Here is a 19,335-nt window from a genome sequence, read left to right on the forward strand (position 1 = left end):
GGCACAAGAGTGGTAAATTTTATTTCATATTTCTTAAATAGCTACTGAAACGTCTCTATCAAAATCTGAATTGTGGCTCAGTGTCAGTCATTATTTCCGAAGTGTTTTCACAAAGTCAGAACTTTAGGGTTAATTTTAACAGCTGACCAATACATAAAATGATTCATTTCCCTCTCATTTAAGGTTCAAAGCCAATTCTTTTATTAGCATTAAATTTAATAATATGAACATCATTCATCTGTATGTTACTTTATAATTTTTGAAATATACTCACCTATCTTTGGATCTTCAAAACTGTCCTAAGAATTAATCAAGGCAGATATAATTATTCTAGCATCACAGATGAAAACACTGAAATCTATGAAGGTGAAATAATATAGTTAATTTTCATGGAGTTAGAGACAAAGTTTGAACTATGGCAAATGTTAGACATGGCTCAGACTAATATATAGTCATGGTTAATACAAGATACTGTTCACTAGGGTTCTAGACCTTTTAATGGAGACCTATCCTTTATCTTCTATATAGATATTTCAATTTCACTGAGAGTGCCAGGAGCTACAGGTCATCAAATCCCATAGGTTTATTTTGTAAGAAGGAAGAAATGAGTGATTGTGTGTGTGTGCCATCAGTACAGAAATTCAGTACAGAGAAAATTAAAAATAAATAAAAACTATAAAGGAATACACGTAAGGGGAATCAACTCTTTAGAAAACCATCTAGACTAAAAGAGTTCCCTGTAGATTTTGGATCACCAGTTTTGAAACTTCAAACCTGGCTGGAAATTGGCCTTCCCCAAGAAAGATTTCCATGACCTGAGCCAATCAGCAGATAAGCAGCCTCTAAGAGTGGAGTTCTGATTGTCTGAATAAAGCCACTTAATCCCAGGGGGGCTACCAGAATTGAGTCAAGGTGTGAGCCAAATAGATATTTCAATAGGTCACTAAATCCCAAGGTGTCAGTCTGAAAACGGGAGCCAAAATTCTAAGCCAAAGAAGTATAAATAACCTAGGGTATCAATGAATGGGAACATGTCTAAGTAAATAATAGGTCACTCCCATGAACAGATTGCTTGCATTTTAAAGAGCTGAACAAGCAGACATCAGTAGAACAGGGCCTGTTTTCTTTGCTTCTTTCTTCAAAGAAATTGCCTTTTAAAAGCCAATGAAATAATAGGTATGAAATCATTGTGAAGTACTGTAGTTATGGGAGGGATTCAAGGAGCACTAATAGGATGTTTCTCTGGTGTTGTGATGGATAGATAGAAAGAGATGGATGCTAAAAATCCAAGTGAAAGAAATCATTTTCTGAACATGCAAGGGTTTTAAATGCATCATCTCATTCAAGCCTTGGGATAATCCTATGGTAGGTCCTATTTCTATTATCATTTTACAGATAATTAAATTGAAGTTGGAGAGATTAAGTCACACAGATGCTAAAAGATAAAGCTGGCTTTCACTGTTTGTTCTGGATCTTGAGGGTTTATGGCTCTTCTTTCCCTATGGTTGAGCATAGTCCATTTTAAGAGAAGTGTTTGTGAGCTGGAGATGGATTTTCATGGAGCAGCAGATTCCCCAGAAGGTCCATAAGTAAGGGTGAGGGAGGGGCTGAGACTCAGATACCAACATGGGCAATTTGCTAAAACTGAAACAGAAGTTTAGCATCTTGCAGAACAAGAGTGAAGGCCTATGGCTCGAAATGGAGCCCACAGATTGAGGTCAGCTCAGCTTCAGAAGTCACAGAACCATTTCCTTGTTTAATGGGATTAGCTCTTCCAGGTCCACTTCTCATAATGGGATTTATAGGCACTCTATGGGCTCCTGACAGGCATACGGGCAAAACCTGAATGTAGCTGCTGATTTCTGGTCCTCCCTCCTCTTCTTGGGATGAAAATTAGCCTGCAAGTTTGTTGTTGGCAAGGGAGGAGAGTGACCTACCTGCGGGCCTTGTGTCAATTGGGGAGCTTACAGACAAAGTATTGGGGGGTCGAAAAATTGCTGACAGTCTGAAGGAGCAGTCTCGGCAAACTCTCCATTGTCCCTGCTGCTCTGTGCTCCTCACTCCAAGTTCAAAAGTCCAGGGTTATGAGCCACAGTTATGGTGCTCCATGAACTGGGGCTTGGTTATGTGACTGATCTCAGCCAGTCAGATTCACAAAAGCCTTCCCTAGATCTGGGTTTGAAAGTTGAAAACAGAGAGCAGCAGGAAGCACACAATTTACCTGGCCTTCTTTGGAGGGGCCACATTTCATAGGCAAGAATAACCCAGGAACTATCATTTTAAAGTGACAATAGAACCTGACATGACAAAAAGAACAACTCTGCTATTTACTATCATCATGACATTAAACAATTTCTTTATCTTGTCGTGTCTCCATTTCTAAATGGGAATAATATAGTCTACCAAATAGTATTATTGAGAAGATTAAATAAGATTAGATTGGGTGTTTTAGGGGCACAAAACAAGGTGTTACCTCTCCTTGCAAGTATCACTGGAACTCTACTTCCCCTCTCTCTGGCAGGGAGCCAGAGGGCTCATGGTTCATGAACTCCGTGTGTTTTGGTGAGGAATCCCTAGGAGTCTCTAACAACATGGGCATTCAACCAGACTCTTGAGGTTCAAATCCTTGCTGATCCTCATACTATGACCTGTAGGTAGCCTTGAACAAATTACTTCAATTCCCCATGCCTCAGTTTCTCCCTCTTGAAATGGCAATAATGCAAGTATCGACCACTTAGGATTATCATAGAATTTAAATTGGATAAAAAGTAAAGCACTTAGACTAGCTTAACATATAATAAGGATTCCAGAAATGTTAGGTAGTATTCATTCAGCATTTATTTATGCCCAGGTGCTGTGTTAGGCTTTGGGGTAGCAAGGATGAATTAGACACAACTAGCCCTTAAAGAGCTCACAGACCTTTGGAACAGAGCTACCTAATGCTGAGCTAGGGCCACTTCTACTAGTGCTACAGCTCCTAAAGTTCTCTTTGCTTATTTTATAGCCACTTAGTGTTCTCTCACCCATCCACTTCTCTAGCAGATGCTCTACTTTTTCCAAATTCTATCTGCAAACATCTCCCAGCCAGACTCTTCAGAGCCAGGTCTTTTGTTTTTGTCCCTCCCGTTGGATACTGGAAACAGAGTCCCTTGAGGCTGTGTACTTAATAATCTTACAAGACTGTAAAAACTATATAAGAACTTCCCCCACAAGAGAAAGAAAATAAAAATACCCACAAGTATTAATCACATTAGTAGGATTTAGTTCCCTAATATTTAATTGCTTAATTTCCCAAGGTTATATTTACTTTTGATTAAATTCTTTAAGTTCTAAATCTATGCAAAATATGTTCCAAGACTTTTTCATCCTTTTATGTTAATGAATAGTTAAATGAACAAAATTGTTTGCAATCAAATAATCAACATATTCCCCCCCTCAACCAAAAAAACTAATTTTATCATTCTCTAGCATTTATTTCAAAGATCATGGAACGAGTATGTTTTAAATGTCTAGAACTTTACAGACTTTTCAGTTACGTAGAAAAGTTTTGCAAACAAATGGGTTCCCAAGACAGCTGTTACTGATACTGTTCCATCATTAGAAGATGGTGCCTATTCAGACTGTGGACACCTTTGCTTCATATTTTACTCTGGGGCTTAGGAAGTGACAGGTACTCACTCTGTGTATCATTTCATTCTCCATTCTGGAGAGAAAGCCGTCCAGGGGTCTAGACCTCAAAATGTTAGGAATGGGTGTCAACCTGAGGGGCATGGTGATGAGAGCCTTCCTTATCTGCAGCCAAAGATAGGCGGGTAGAGATGACTGGATGCAGAGAAAGGAAGCCATTGATAATGGACACAAAATGTCCATTTTCTTAGGGAAATGGTACTGGGCTGGAAAAAGTAAAACAGGATTAAAGGAAAAGGAAGGGGAAAGAGAAATAGAAGTTGGGACAGGAGATTCAGGGAAAGGAAAAGGAACCATTTAGTGGAGAGTAAGATTGGGAGAGAAAGAAAGGAGACAGCAAAACTGAGAAAGGGAGAGAGAAGCATGGCTGGTGGGAAGTCTAGAAGGAAAAGAGAACCCAGGAGGAGACCAGGGTGGGAAATCCAGGACTGCAGGGTTAATAAACAAGGTTCACCACCAGCTCATTCTGTGACATTTTAACAGGTCCCCACACCCCCACCTTACCTCTGGCCTCTTAGGAAAAATAGTGCCTCCCTCAAAGGCTTGGGACAAAGTAAATGACAATGTGAACCTAACCTAGGGCATCAAATACAGTACCTACCAGGACAGATAGGTGGGCACTGAAATGAAAGGTAAGTGAAACCCCCATTTTGTCACATGGTCTCAGTTTCCCAATCTGTTAAACAACTCCTATGATCCTTGGTAGTCAAAACTAAAAATGCCAGGATGGCCGCAGGAATGGGAACAAAGATGAACAAAACACAGATTTTGCCCTTGAAAAACTCAGTCAAGTAGGAAAAAAATGCTCGCACGCTGTAGCACGTTGAGGTCTGATTCAGAAGCCTACTCTCAGCACTACGGGAGCAAGGACCGAGAAGGGAGCTTTTAACGCCACCTGCGGAAGTTATGGAGCGTTCCCAGAGGAAGTGATATTTACACTGAGATGTGAAGAAAGAATAGAAATATTCCTGTTTGGTGATGACACTCTCCAGAATCAACACTGCCTTGTTTAAAGTGCACTGAATCTTTTTTTTTTTTTTTCACCTGATAGAAAAAAAGGAAAAAGGAAAAGAAATTAAACAAACAAAAAACCCCCACAATTTCAAATGGAGAAGGGCAGGGCTTTTCACACGCAGCTAATGGAAGACACAAAGCATCACAGTAACAGTAGCAAATGGGGCGGAGGCAATGAAGAAGGAGTCAAAAGGAAGGAGTGGCCGCTGGAGTCAGGTCTGGAAGTGCGTGTGTGCTGGAGTCAGGTCTGGAACTTGCATTTCACTGCCGTGGGGTCGCTCCAAAGGTTTTACAGAGAAGACTGATGCACTCCGATTTGGTTATGTAGTAACCACTCTGGAGCAGTGGGTCAGATGTGGCTGATTCCGGCTGCAGAGCCATCAGCTCTTCTGTTCATCCAGAGAAGGCCTGATAAAGTTTGCAAGAAAGCAGTGGCAATAGGACTGAGAAGATGGGAAAAATCCAAGTGACGTAAAGCCATCAGGTCCATGCCCCAAATCCACAGTCTATGAACCAAGTGTACGGTGCCCCATGATCATATTGATGTACACAGCTATGATTTAATTAAAAAAAAAAAAAAAGAAAACTTTCATGAGTTCCTGAGAAACTTGTGACCGGTGGGTGGTCATTTGTCCCGATCTTTTTTTTTATCAGCACTACTCCCTCCAGATGATTCTTTCTTGAGATAAGAACAAAAATGAGTGCTTTATTTATCAACATTTGGTTAACACTGTATTTATTAAGCCATTTAAAGAAGTCACTGTATATCTTAGTTGTTTGTTTTTAGGTATGATGCATAATTCATTAGTAGCAAATGCTTGGAGAATGAAGCTGCTACAGATGAGAGAAATGTATTAGGATAAACATACTTTTGCACCCAGAAGTTTCTATGAGACTCCTAGGCTGAGCCTCTGAAGCCCAACTTGTCTAAGGACTATACCTTCAAAACCTTCACAACCAATGCGTTACCATTTTATGTGGACATCTGATCTTTAGGATATGGCTTTCTGGGCTGATTTCTGGTGACACCTACCAATCCACATTACCCAGGGGGCTCCTTCATTCAGCATTGGATCATCTCAGATGAAATGAGAAGAGTCAAATAAATCTGATGTTTGTCTGAGAATTTCCATCACATGGAAAACGCACAGGAACGGTCTTGCTCTGTGCAGGTCAGAGGTCACAGCAACAACCAATGGGTCCAAGTCACCTGGGGCAGATTTTAGGTCTTTCTCAGACGGATAAGGGAACAAGAAATCTGGCAAGCAGGGAATAGGATGGTGCTACTGTGCAGAATAGGCTGTGCTTTTACTGAGTACCCACTGCATTCCAGCCACTAGGCTAGGACTCTCAGGACTCTCAAAGCCATTTTCTCTTGGAAACCTCACACTTCCTCTATGGGTTATGGACATAATCCCCACTTCACAGCTAAGCAGCCAATGCTCTAAAGGTTAAATGACTTACCCATGGTCACCCACAGAAGATAAATAAACAATAGATCTAAGATTTAAGTCTATACCCCATACCTCAAACTGAGATTGTTGCTTCCCTGGTAAGTGTTTAGCTGGCCTGTCATTGGAAGTATACAACTCCAGGCAGAGTGACCAAATGCCTAGGAAGCTAGAGAAAAGACTCCGTTTTGGACAGGATATCCATCCAGATGAACTCAGACCTTCCTCCTAACTCTGAGTACCTCCCATTCATAAACAACAAAATGTAACTGACATGAACACACCACAGAGTCCAGAAATACAAGAAATGACGATAACTAAAGTTACCTACAATATGAATCACTTTTTTCTTTAAAAAAGGGAAGAAAGCAGAAACCTCAAGAGGAAGTACATATTTTATAAAACATTTTTCATCACCCAAAGTTCTGTTTTAGGTATTCTTGCATGTTTTCGTGCTGAAACCTATTTGCAAATTATTTTCTCACTTTTTTTTTTCCACATGAAATGTACCCTCGATTATATGACAAGAAATTACATGGTGCTAATAATTTATTTAAAACCAGATCCATGTCTCACATTCATTCTGTGTTGTGAAATCAAGTAGATGCAGAAGGGGGGTTTTTTCTCTCTGAACTTTCTGACCACCTCTATTGTGGAAGGGAGAGTAATAGCAGGTATCGAGGGTGCCAATTATGTGGTGATGTTCAAACCCGCTGGAGAAAAATCTATATGATATTTTAATGCTAGTCAAACAGAACGATGAAGTTTAAATTAGCTTCGAGCTACTAAAAATTCTAACTGTGGCTCTGCCTTCATTGTATGGGAGGGTGAAAAATAGCTGTACAGAAAAATACATGTCTATCTTCTCCGTGGATAGGCTGCCTGGCGCCTCGTTCTTTTGCTGATGTGCAAGGCTCCGTTTTTGTTTGTTTGTTCATGGCTCTGTTTTTCATTTCTTCTTTCACTTATGTTACTCTCCCTCGTTTCTCCTGCTGACCACGTCTCCTCCTTTCTTTCTAGCATTTTATCCCCTACTTTCTTGTGTACTAATTCATCTATCAGTTTCATAAGAATCAGAGAACGTTAGAAAGCAGAGGCTCTACCTGAAAAGAAGGGAAAAAAGAAGAAGAAGAGGAGGAGGAGGAGGAGATGGCTTTGGGGGAAAACAAAACAAAACGAAACAGATCCCACCCCTCATGGTATAGCTAGGTGGGTGAGTTGAAGGGCAGGAGGGCTGAGGGCCAGCGAGAGGATGCAGGTCATTCAAGGGCACCCAACAGTTTTATAAGGGAGTTATTTATTGACCCAGGAGTTGATTATAGAGAAAAGGAGTTTGGATTAGAATCCTTACCTCCGTAGACTTTATAATTATAAAAATCTTGGTATAATAATTGCACTTTCCGAAAAAATTTTTTTTCTTTTTAAGAAAAGTATTAGAGCAGATCCAAACCTCATGCAACCCCATCAGAAGGTGAGGTAGACACCACTGATGAGGACGTGGGGGAGGCCGGAGAAGGTGTTTACTGAGTACTTCCTGTGGGGCAGGCACATTCCCATGTTCTTTAATAGCCCTACCATTAAGTATTTATGTGTCTGTTTTCTACAGACCAGGAGCCTGAGGTTCAGAAAATTGAACTGGCCACAAAGCTGGAAAGTGACTGAGCTGAAACGAAGCACTATGGAAAGCCCATGTTCTCTGCGAGATGGAGCCAGGCCCTCAGGTGTCCCAACAGGCGCTTGGAGAAGGTGGGGCTGAGGTATGATCTTTTAACTCAGAACACTTTCCAGAGCATGTCAGGAAATAATTCTAGAAGGCTGGTGTGAGCTCACCAAGGGACGGCAGACTTGGCAACGATTTGTTGTGAATATCGATGCTCATACCAGGAGGGTGGACTAGACAGGCAGGAAAAAAGAAAACAAGTTGAACTTAGGAAGTTAGGTATGGCTCACTTTGAAAATATGGCTACATGAGTTAGAGTTTAAACTTTAAAGTGTCTGGCTGGTAGGATGGTAGATGATGTCTTCAATTTTGTGTGTGTGTGTGTAAAATAGCTTCCCTGCTTTTTATAAAAATTGGGTAATATAGAAAAGTACCAAAAAAATGGTGAAAATCATCCAGCATGCCACCACCAAGTGACAGTCATTAATAATGGATGGGTGTCAATCTTTCCAGACTTTTTTCTTGGCCAAAAAACAAAATCATTTCTTTTTTCTATTGTCCTATAATCTCTATTTTTTCTACACATCATGTGTACTTATATTATCATACATGAAAATTTTTTAATTAGAAAAGTTGTTTGGGACTAGGTGATAAAGAAATTTGGAATTAGTAGGCTTAGGGGTATGGTCATCTATCTGGCATGTCTGTCTGACCATCTGTCCCCAAACTTGTTCTCCTTCAAAAATGACTGGAAATGAAAGAACAAGACATTTAGACGTTACTGGGTAAACAACTGGAAGACCACTGAAGAAGTTTGGGCCGGTGTGAAACATGAGCCAATTAACAAATTAGAAAGATTCCTCGAGTACAATGTTCTCAAAATTTAGTCTCTGGAGCACCAGCATCAGGGACTTCTTAAACATGCAAATTCTCAGGCTTTACTCTAGACTTACTAAATGCAAGACTGTAGGAGCTGGGGCTCAGAAATTGAATTTTTAACAAGGCCTCCAGTGATTCCAATGCATACTAGAGCTTAGAACTTTTACACTCTGCTCAAGCAGTATTTGGGGTAACTTGGTGGCAGGAAGCGTAAAATCCCAACAGTCATCAGATGAGATGTGATGGGAAACGTCTTAGGTATAGCTGTCAGAAGCCCAGCACTGGGATGCCCAATATCAGGTCCAGTTGAGAGGCTGGTAGTATGCCCTGAATTATCCTTCACCATCTGCATGTATATATTGCCAAAGCAGGACTTAATCAATTGTTTTCTTCAAGGTAGATATTTCTCAGAAAAGGGCAGGTTTTTAATAAATTCATATTAAAAGTTAGGTTTGTCTATTTATTCCTAAATCTAAATACTTGCCTCTTGTGCACGTTAATATTTAAAAAAGTTTAAAAACTTCCCCAGCTTATTGTCCAATATCTTCATGTTTCTAGAAAGAGAATATGGTTATATGTGCATGCTCTTTCTCCCTTTTATTTATTTTTTTTCAGTTTTCTAAAAATGGAAGGGTGTTAGGATCAATTTTGAGTCCTTCATCAGCTCTGATATAGGAGCCCTGATTTTATGTGGGCGATTACTTCCGCTGGTCCCCTCCCCGAAGTTGAAAGATGACATTGTTCACCACAACGATTCCCCCAGGATTTTCCCACGTCATGCCTGCCAAGCCCCAGTGACAAGATATAGGGGGCAGTTAGACTATTACATACTTTTCCTGCCACTTTCAATCAAGCCTAATGCAATCAGAAACACATGACTACATCAACACATCTCCTTTAATCAAATGTGATTAAGTCAGTCATTAGTTTTTCAAGACAAATAAAGGATACAAGTGCTTGTATTATAAATGTAACCACCCCCCTTCTTAAGTGATTTGTTAAAAAAGAAGCCCCACTGGAACAGAACTTAGGACCCCCAGAGGTCTTTGCACTTTTCCTGCTGGTATTTATTGTAATGGCAGGCTGGATCCCTATACACAATTTCTTCTTGCCTGTCCCTGCCCCCCAAAAGCCCCCACGATGTCAAGCAGAATTTGGCTTCAGCTTGATCAGAATGATTTCATTATCTCATTGTTACCATTATGACTTGGGCAATTAGTAGTTTATAAGTATAAATTTATGGCAATCTGTGATCCAGGCACATTGGCAGTAGTCAGGGCATAATAAAAACCCAATCAATTTCTTTCATTTAATATGTAGGCTGTGACCCTAGTTTTGATTAGAACTCTTAGCTATTTCATCTTTAAATAAAAAAAGAATGTCTTCAAGCAATTATATGGTGTGTTAATTGGATATTCCTTTTTATCTCTTATGCTACTGAATGCATTGCTAACGAAATCCTTGTTTTCTCCTTCTGTCTCATGCTCAGTAATGTTTCCTTCCCCTCCCCCTGACTCTCTTACTGTCTTTGTCTTCCTGCTTCTAGGTCTCTACCTCATTCTTGTGAATTCTCCCTGGCCACACATGACTTGGCTGAAACTCAAGGGGCTCTGTGTGCCCTCCTTTCCACCTTCCTTCCCTATTTATGAAGCCACCATTCTCACTGCGTTCTATGTACCCCAGTTTCCATCAGAACATTCAGGCATTGTAGAGCTGAAGTCACCAGATTACCTAGGAGGCCCAGTACACAGTAGGTCCTTAATAATCAGCAAATAAATGGGTCCACCCTTCCATTCCCTGGGTATCATATTATCATTCTCTTTTAGAGAATACTTTGCTCAAACCAGCTCTGTTTTTCCAGAGCAATTATTTCCTTGAAGGTTCTACAATCTCAAGTCTATACTCTGAAAGGGGCAGAACTGGGAGCAAAAGAGGACCCTAGTCCTGCAGACGAGGAGCCCAGGTCTGCCATGCAATTAAGCTGAGATAAGCTACTACCTAGAAAGTGGGCTTTGCAGTTGTTATTTCTTATTTCTTTATCAAATACTTCTATAGCAGTGAATAGCCTTCATTCACCCACGGACTCTGATGGAATTCTAAAACTTTTTTTTTTTTTTTTTGGTATACTTAACAGGAAAGTTATCATTTGGCTTATCTCCTGGATAAGGGCTTCCCTCCTGGAAGCATCCTGGAATTCCCTTCTTAAGGGACTCCTTCAGAATTGTTTCCTGAGGCCTATGTTTCCCTTTTTTGTTTGTTTGTCTTTTGTCTTTACTTCTGTGAAGCACATTTTGCAGGAGCATCCTGAGAAAGAGTACATGGAGTGCACGGGAGACATATTAATTTTTTGAGATACTGTTTGTCTGAAAAGACAGTCATCTCTCAGTATATGCAGAGGATTGGCTCCCTCCCATACCCCCATGCCAAATTCCGCAAATATTCACAGGCTGTAATCAGCCCCATGGAACCCAAGCATAAGAAAATCAGCACTCCACATACTCGGGGTTGGCATCCTTTGAATACCGTATTTTCAATCTGCATTTTGTTAGAGGTGGAACCCTTGGATACACGTTGCTGACTGCCTTGACTGAAAAAATTCCATACATAAGTGGACCCACACAGTTCAAATCTGTGTTGGTCAAGGATCATCAGTTGAATAGTCACCCCCTTATCCTTGGTTTTGCTTTTGGAAATTTAAGTTACAAGTGGTCACAGTCCAAAAATAAGTGAATATAGTATAGTAAGATACTTTGAAAAGGAGTGTGAGAGAGAGAATGGTAGTTCTTGTTATTAATCTCTTACTGTGTCTAATTTATAAATTAAACCTTATCATAGGTATGTATGTACTCTTGTGCTACTAAATGCATTGCTAAAGAAATCCTTATTTTCTCCATCTAGGAAAAAACATAGTAAATAGAGGGCTTTATATTATCCACAGCTGCAAGTATCCATTGGGGGTTTTAAAACCTGTATCTCCTGCAGATAAAGGTGAACTATTATATCTTTATTCTATCCTTATATGTTATGATCATTTGTCTTGGTCAGAATTCTAGGCTGTAAATTCTTTCTCGTTAGACTTTTCAAGGCATTGCTGCAGGAATCCTGATGACCTTATTGTTTCCAGTCCTCAATAGGCAAGTTCCTCCCCCTTCTCCCATAACTCCTGTAGGTTTTAGAATCTTTCTATTCCCAATCCTGAGACTTCATAATGAAGGGCATTTAGGTGAGTCTTTTTGATGGTTTATCTCTCAACCATCCCATAAATGCTTGTGATCTGGAAACACATTCTTTAATTGTGAAAATATTCCCCACATTATTTTTTGTTAATTTCCTCTCCTCTCTCTTCTGTTTTCTCTGTAGTTCATATTAACCAAGTCTTAGACGCCCATTTCCTTTCCAATTTCTCATTTTCTTACCTTTTTCTCTCTTACTTTCTATATCTTTGTTTTGTCTTTTCTTTTTTTCTCAGCTTTACCTTCCAACCCCCTTACGAATTTTTTTATTATTCTCACCATATTTTTAATTTCTAAAATATTTTCCTTCTTTTGTGACTCTTTTGTTCATAGCATCCTGTTCTTGTTTCAAATTAATAATTTTTCTTTTCTGTCCAAGACTTTTGACACAGACCTACCTTACCCGTAAGATGATGTTCTGATTGTAGCATTCTGCCCGAGCCACCATCTTCCTTGGTTCATATTCTTTCTATTCCTTTCAGAATCTGGAAATGATTGAAATCCCTTTCCGATGTGGACAATAATCTGAAGCTTATGCTACATAAGGGTGCCAACCATGTCTGTCCTGTTTACCAATATGTTCCCTGTACTTCACAAATTCCTACCATGAGGAGATATTCTATAAATATTTGGCAAATGAATCAATGAATGGTGCAAGAACAGGGGTCCCCTGATTTTAATAAAACAGCCTGATAAAAATAAAAGAGAGGACTTTCTAGTTCTTGTGTTGTCACAGACATCCAGCAGCTCTTGACGTGATGAAATAATTTCAGAGTGAGAGTGTGGCCCTGTCCTCAAGTCTGCCTAATGGAAATGGAATCCTCTAAGAAATTGCAGAAGCAGGAGAGGTGTTTATCAGGACTGTCCAATGAGCTCATTTATAATGTTAACAAACCAAATTCCTGAACAAGCTCACAGGCCCCTATTGGACCTACCAGCCAGGAGAGACAGCTGTCGGTCAGGATTCATAGCTGGCATGTGCCTGCCCTGAGGGCTGGCCTGGCAAGAGGGGGCTGGGTGGGAGTCGGAAGATAACAGAGATAAATCTAAATTCATTCTGGAAGCAGTCACACTCAATGACATATTCACTGACTTCTTCAACAGCTCATTTGATAATGTTCTCTCTGCACTATTCATTTTTCTGAAAGATGAAAGCAGGCTGAGGATCTCATCTGCTCGCTGATGCAGGGAAAGAATTCGAAATTAGCACACACACATGCACGCATGCACATATGCGCTCTCACACACACAAACACCAATTGAAAGGAGGAACTGGTGGGGAAAGGATGTTTAGTGGTTGGTCCTGACACAGGAGACCCAGCAGCTAGGTGTGTGGCCACCTTTAATTAGCTATGCATTATAATTCAACAGTATGCCAAAGGGCAGATGGAAGGCTCAGTGGGGGCAGGGGAAGGCATTTATCGTGGCCATTAATTGTTTGAAGAATGTTAACCTCTTCAAGGGGCAAGTCATGACTTGAAGTGGGAGGGGAAAGAGATCAGTACTTTAGGGTTAGATGCTACTTTCTTTCTCCATGAGTTTCAAGTTCCACTGTTCCCATGACATAAAATAATAGGTATTTGTTCAGTGCTGGTTACTGTTTAGGGTCTAGGAGTACAAGACAAAATGAGACATAGGCTGAGCTTTCTGGTACCACCTTCCAGTGAGGGAAACAAAAACACTGAACTTCTAATACAGACAGTGGTTGTGTTCTTTGCTAGTACCCATTGACAGAAAGGACACCATTTAAAAAATCTGATGCTCTCTCATGGTTTCTTAATTAAATGAATGTTGTGTGGTAGAGCCCAAAGAGTAAAGGCTTTACAATCAGGAAATCGGGGTTTGAATCCTAACTTCTACTTCTATTTTATAGCAGTATGACCAGGAGCAATTGACTTTGTATATTTTAGTCATATCTTCCTCTTGGGTAAAATGGTGTCAGTAAAATGGTAAAATGGAAAAAAAAAAAAAAAAAACTCTGTGAAATAACATAAAGAGGTTTATTCTGAGCCAAATATGTGTGACCATGAGCCAGAGAACATAGTCTCAAAAGGTCTTAAGAAAATGTGCCTGACGCAGCTGGGTTGCAGTTTGGTTTTATACATTCATGGAGACAGGAATTACAGATAAAACCATAATTCAGGGTGGCACCTGTGGCTTAAAGGAGTAGGGTGCCAGCCCCATATGCCAGAGGTGGCAGGTTCAAACCCAGACCTGGAAAAAAAAAAAAAACTGCAAAAAAACCCATAATTCAATACCTAGAAGGTATACATTGGTTCAGCCCAAAAAGGTGAGACATCTTGAAGTGGCTGGGGCTTATAAATCATAGGTGGGTTTTAGGGATCCTTTAGCTGGAAAGTGTTAAGCTTTGTCTAAAGACCTGGAGGCAGCGGAACGGAATGCTTGAGTTAAAATGGGGGGTCAGCTAGAATGCCTGAGTTAAGATAAAGGAGTCTTCTGTCACACGATGCTATACTGAAATCAGGCTGGAAAGCCTTAGGAAGGTTGAGAACCACTGGGCCTGATTTTCTGTCTGTATAGCTACAGTGCTTTACCTCTGAATCTAAAGAAAAATAAGTCAATAGAATAAATCCAGAAGTTTGTTTTTATTAATATGTCTAGGGTACAATGAGCCCCTTTAGCATATAGACTATTTACATCATGAATATTTTTTTCTCTTTTGTTATGTGTACTTAATCCTCTCCTCCTGGTATTACCCTAAAGGTATTTTGGACCTCCAGAATCTGATTGGCCTGAAGTTCCTGACCCTCTACTCCTCACTTACTTCTTTTTTTCAATATTCTTAAATTTATCTTCTGTCCCTGTTTTTTGGAATACATCATCTTTTCATAGACCAGATGAAATGAAATCCAGAAAGAATTTCCATCACAGACAGAGCTTCCATAACAAATTGCCTCACTCCTTGTGTGTCTGTCACCTTTCCCTAACTTCTCCTGGTGCTCGTTTTTCCCCATTCCCTATTGATCATTGTAATAGGAAAATAGAAGGTAGGGGATAGTTGGACTCATGATCTAGCCATCATGACCTTGACATTTAACTCTTCTAATTCCTAGATGCTGTTTACGGGCACTTCCTGCCAAAAAAAGCAGAAAGAGAGGGAATGGATTCCATGTGGATGTGAAGGCTGGTGAGGAAATAACAAAACCTGAAACTGACTCATTTTTCACTTCCTTTTCTCAGATGGACATTGTCTCTTACCTGGCCTCTAGCCCCAGTCCTCATCTGTTTCCTCTGCCAGAAATATTTCTTAACAATTCTTTTTGAATGTACAACCAGCTCTTCCTCCACCCTGACTTGGGCCTTCTCCCTACCTTTAACCTTTCATAAACTATACTTCATGGCTCATCTTTATCCCATAGATAGTGCCCCCAGAAGGTTTGTACAAACTGAGCTAAGCGAATAATACAGTGGGTTAAATGCTGGCCCTTAAAAGGAAAGGTCCATATCACAGCCCCTCGTACCTGTGAATGTTACCTGATAGGGGAAAAGATCTCTGCAGATGTGATTAATTAACTTGAGATTATCAAAGAGGGTCCTGAATCCAATAACATGCATTTTTATGATAGACAGGAGAGGAGAAACTGTAGACACACAGAAGAAAGGGAAGAAGTAGAAATGGTCCTAAGCCCGGGAAGCTGGAAACCATAAGAAGCCCCAAAAGGAAAGGATTCTCCCATAGAGCCTCTGGAGGGAACATGGCCGCAGTGGCACCTTAAATTTAGACTTCTTGTCTCCAAACCTTGAAGAGATAAATTTCCATTGTTTTAAACCACAGTCTTTGGGGCAATTTTTTATGGAAGCCCTGTCTGTGATGAACATTCTTTCTGAATTTCATTTCATCTGGTCTTTAAAGAGAAGTAGCTGGAGCCCAGTATCTGATATTTTCTTCTCTCCTCATTCTCTTGTATAGGAAATCTGAGCCTACTTTCTTGGCAATTACCTTGGATATTTATGCAATTTTATTGGGTTAATAAAATCCTCTTTTCTTTCTTTCTTTCTCTCTTTCTTTCCTTCCTTCCTTCCTTCCTTCCTTCCTTCCTTCCTTCCTTCCTTCCTTCCTTCCTTCCTTCCTTCCTTCCTTCCTTCTTTCTTTCTTTCTTTCTTTCACCAAAGATCTATTCTAGTCCAGTGATTGGTATCTTATTTTTCTTAAAGTCACCTCTCTCTTTTTCTCTTTCCCCCATTCTCTCTCTGTCTCTCTCATCTTTAGCCTCCACAGACTTCAGTAGATTCTTTAAAATTAAAGTGCATAGCCAGTGTACCCTGTCTCAAGTGGAGAGCCAAATTTCATTACCAATTGGAGCAATTTAAATCAATATTTGGACATTTAATGATTTTGCTCATTTTATTTGAATACATTAGAGAAGTCTGATAGACCTATTAGGGTCCCTGTGATTAACATCTTCGAATCAGCAAAAGGTGCCAATTTAAAAAAAAATCATCTTGTTTCAGGCCGCCATAAAAATCTGCATAATTTAGCAATTATTTTATCATTTTGAATATATATTAAAAGAGTTTTCAGTATTTAATTGGAAGATATAGTCAACATATTTTAAAGTGAGCTACCTCCTTCATATATTAGAACTGAAAGTAAGAAATATTTGGGGCAGGCTCCAATTTGTGAACTAGCTTCACATCATATTTCTGCCCAAGGCACATGTGGCCCTCAATCATCCTGGGTATCCCTCTCATTAGGAACAGATTTACCACTAATAAGATGAACTAGACTCTCCCCTAGAGACTACAGATGGTGACACCACAATTAATGAAGAGGCTGTGTCCTTAAAACCCAGTAACTTCTTTAAAACCTTAACTCCAGAGGCAGAAATCCTAGAGGCTTTCTTGGGTATATTCTAAGAAGGCTTAGACCTAACTATGGCTCTGCTGCCTTTCTGTAAGAATTTAGAGTTTGTGAAGAGGGATGTCACTTATCCATTTCACCTTTCCAAGCCTTCCCCATTTAGGGCCCACAATATAGTCATATCTGTCAAGTACAAGCTCAGACCAAAGTTTTAAAATACCAGATGATTGCCATTAGTAGCTGTATGGGACTTCTGTTCAAAGAACTTGAATAGGCCTGTATAGGGCATCAGCTAAGCAACCCAGAGTGTAGAGGCACGTTAAATCCTGCCTTGGTTAGAGCAGACATCAATCTAATGTGATATAGATATTGGTAGCCAGAAAATATCATAGAAAAATACCAAGGTGATACCTGACCATCAAATTCCAGGCAGAAAGATACAGGACTAGGCATAGGGAACAAACACTGGGCAGGATTAATGCCAAATATCAGTAAGGCTAGGTGGAGTAATTTCAGAGTTCCGGGGGCTGAGCAATCACACTTCATAGGCAATGGACACATGTTATGTGGGTTGGTTATGCTTACTTAATGACCTAGGCAGATAATACCTGCAGGAAAATCTCAACTGATGCCGCGTTAGAATCTGGTCCTCCTTCCCCTGATGCTGGCCTATAACCCATCATTTACCTGACTCTCTTCTCCTTCACTCACACTTTGGACATTCTTTAGCATCAGTTGTCCTTTCCCAGTTTAGAACCAATTTCTTTTCACTTATTTGGCATCTGCTTCTGAGTATCCTAGGATCTAAGCCGCGCCTCTGATCACCAGCACTCATCATCCCTGGTGGTACAGAAAATGATGCTTACGTATAAACACACATGGCAAACAGAAAAATGGGGGGAACTGGGAGCTGCCTTGAGATTATCATGAGAGGAAGAGGAAGAATCAAGAGGCAGACCAGGCAGGCAAAGTTACTCCAGTTGAGCAGCTGAAGCAGTACCCAAAAGGTTTTGTTTCTGACTCAGTTATTGGTGTCAATGTTGTAGTAACAGATTAAGCTACACAGGTAGACACATTGCAAATATCACCTTAGCATTAATAAGGCAGAGCATGGTTAGGATGACAGGCAAGTGGCCAACATGTCCCAACAAGGGAGAAAGATTTGAGACAGGGCCTGAGAAAGAAATATCACCTTAGCATTAATAAGGCAGAGTATGGTTAGGATGACAGGCAAGTGGCCAACATGTCCCAACAAGGGAGAAAGATTTGAAACAGGGCCTGAGAAAGAAAAGTCATAGAATTCCTTTAGTAAAAAGAACATCTCCTCGTGTTGTGATACCTCCCAACTTCCCCCAGTTCTTAGCTCCCTCACTAGGGAGCCTATTATCTGGACATAGAATACACATTCACCTACATCAGGAAGACCCTTTTTAACAAAGGAATAGGAGAGACAATCTCAAGTATGGATAATATCACAGAATGGTTGTTATGTAAATCTACTCATTTCTTCCAAAATTTGCTATACCAAACACTGTTTGTTAACCATACTGATTCTCCATATGCCTCCTTTGAATCACAGATGCCAACTCATAAAAATATTATGTTAAATTCTTTCGCCATTGAAACCACTGCTCCCATTTGAACCTCTGGATACCGAATCCGAGTTTCATATTCTGAGTTCATCTCTACCTCCACCATCCACCTCAAGCATGGAAAGAATACGTAACACTCTCTTCTGTGCCTCCATGACACTTTTGGAACAACAAATATGAACTTAAGTACCTACTGAATACCCAGGCCACAATGGAGGCACTGGTACCCAAAGATAAACAAGACATAGCCCCTTCTCTTTCAAAGTGCATAGTCTTTGCACCAGTATATTATACTATAATAATTTCTGTCTTTATCACTAGAATATTGTCACATCACAGACAGGGGTGATATTATCCTCCACGCATAGTGTAGGTCCTAGCTAAGACAGAATTGAGTTCAAATCACATCACAGTGGTGTTAACTGTGTGATCTTGGAGAAATTGCTCATGTCCACAAGTTTGGACCATCCTTCCCCACTCTTTATCAAACTATTCTCGAATATCCTTCAATATGCAGATGACAGAGACTTGCATTTCCTTCATTGAAGTACCGATGGTTATGACAATAACCACTATAAAAATTAGAAAAATAGACAAATACAGGGTCCCAAAGTTTGCCCATAAAGGCACCATGCCTAGGGAAAATGAGAAATTGTAGCTAAATGTACCTTTATTTTACAAAATATCATTATAAAATTTTACAGAGAGGTGGCCAACACATAGAGAACATTTTGTAAATATTTTGTAAAATATATGGAGATAGGTAGAATGCTCCCTTCAAGTATTGGACTTAGTGCTGGCTGATCTATGAAAGCGTGAGAGAAAATTACTCAAAGTGGAGGGAAAAAATGAACACCAAGAGGGAGTGGGCCAAAACATCTTGATCTCACATGGGGCTGGTCTCGGTTCTTTCTGGCCAGGCAGAAAGACATTGGGTAGAATCTTTAGAATGTTCTCACCTGAGAAGTCTGACTAAAAGTCTTTCCTGGAGTGAAGA

Source organism: Nycticebus coucang, chromosome 14, assembly GCF_027406575.1.
Source record: "Nycticebus coucang isolate mNycCou1 chromosome 14, mNycCou1.pri, whole genome shotgun sequence".
NCBI classification, from domain to species: Eukaryota; Metazoa; Chordata; class Mammalia; order Primates; family Lorisidae; genus Nycticebus; species Nycticebus coucang.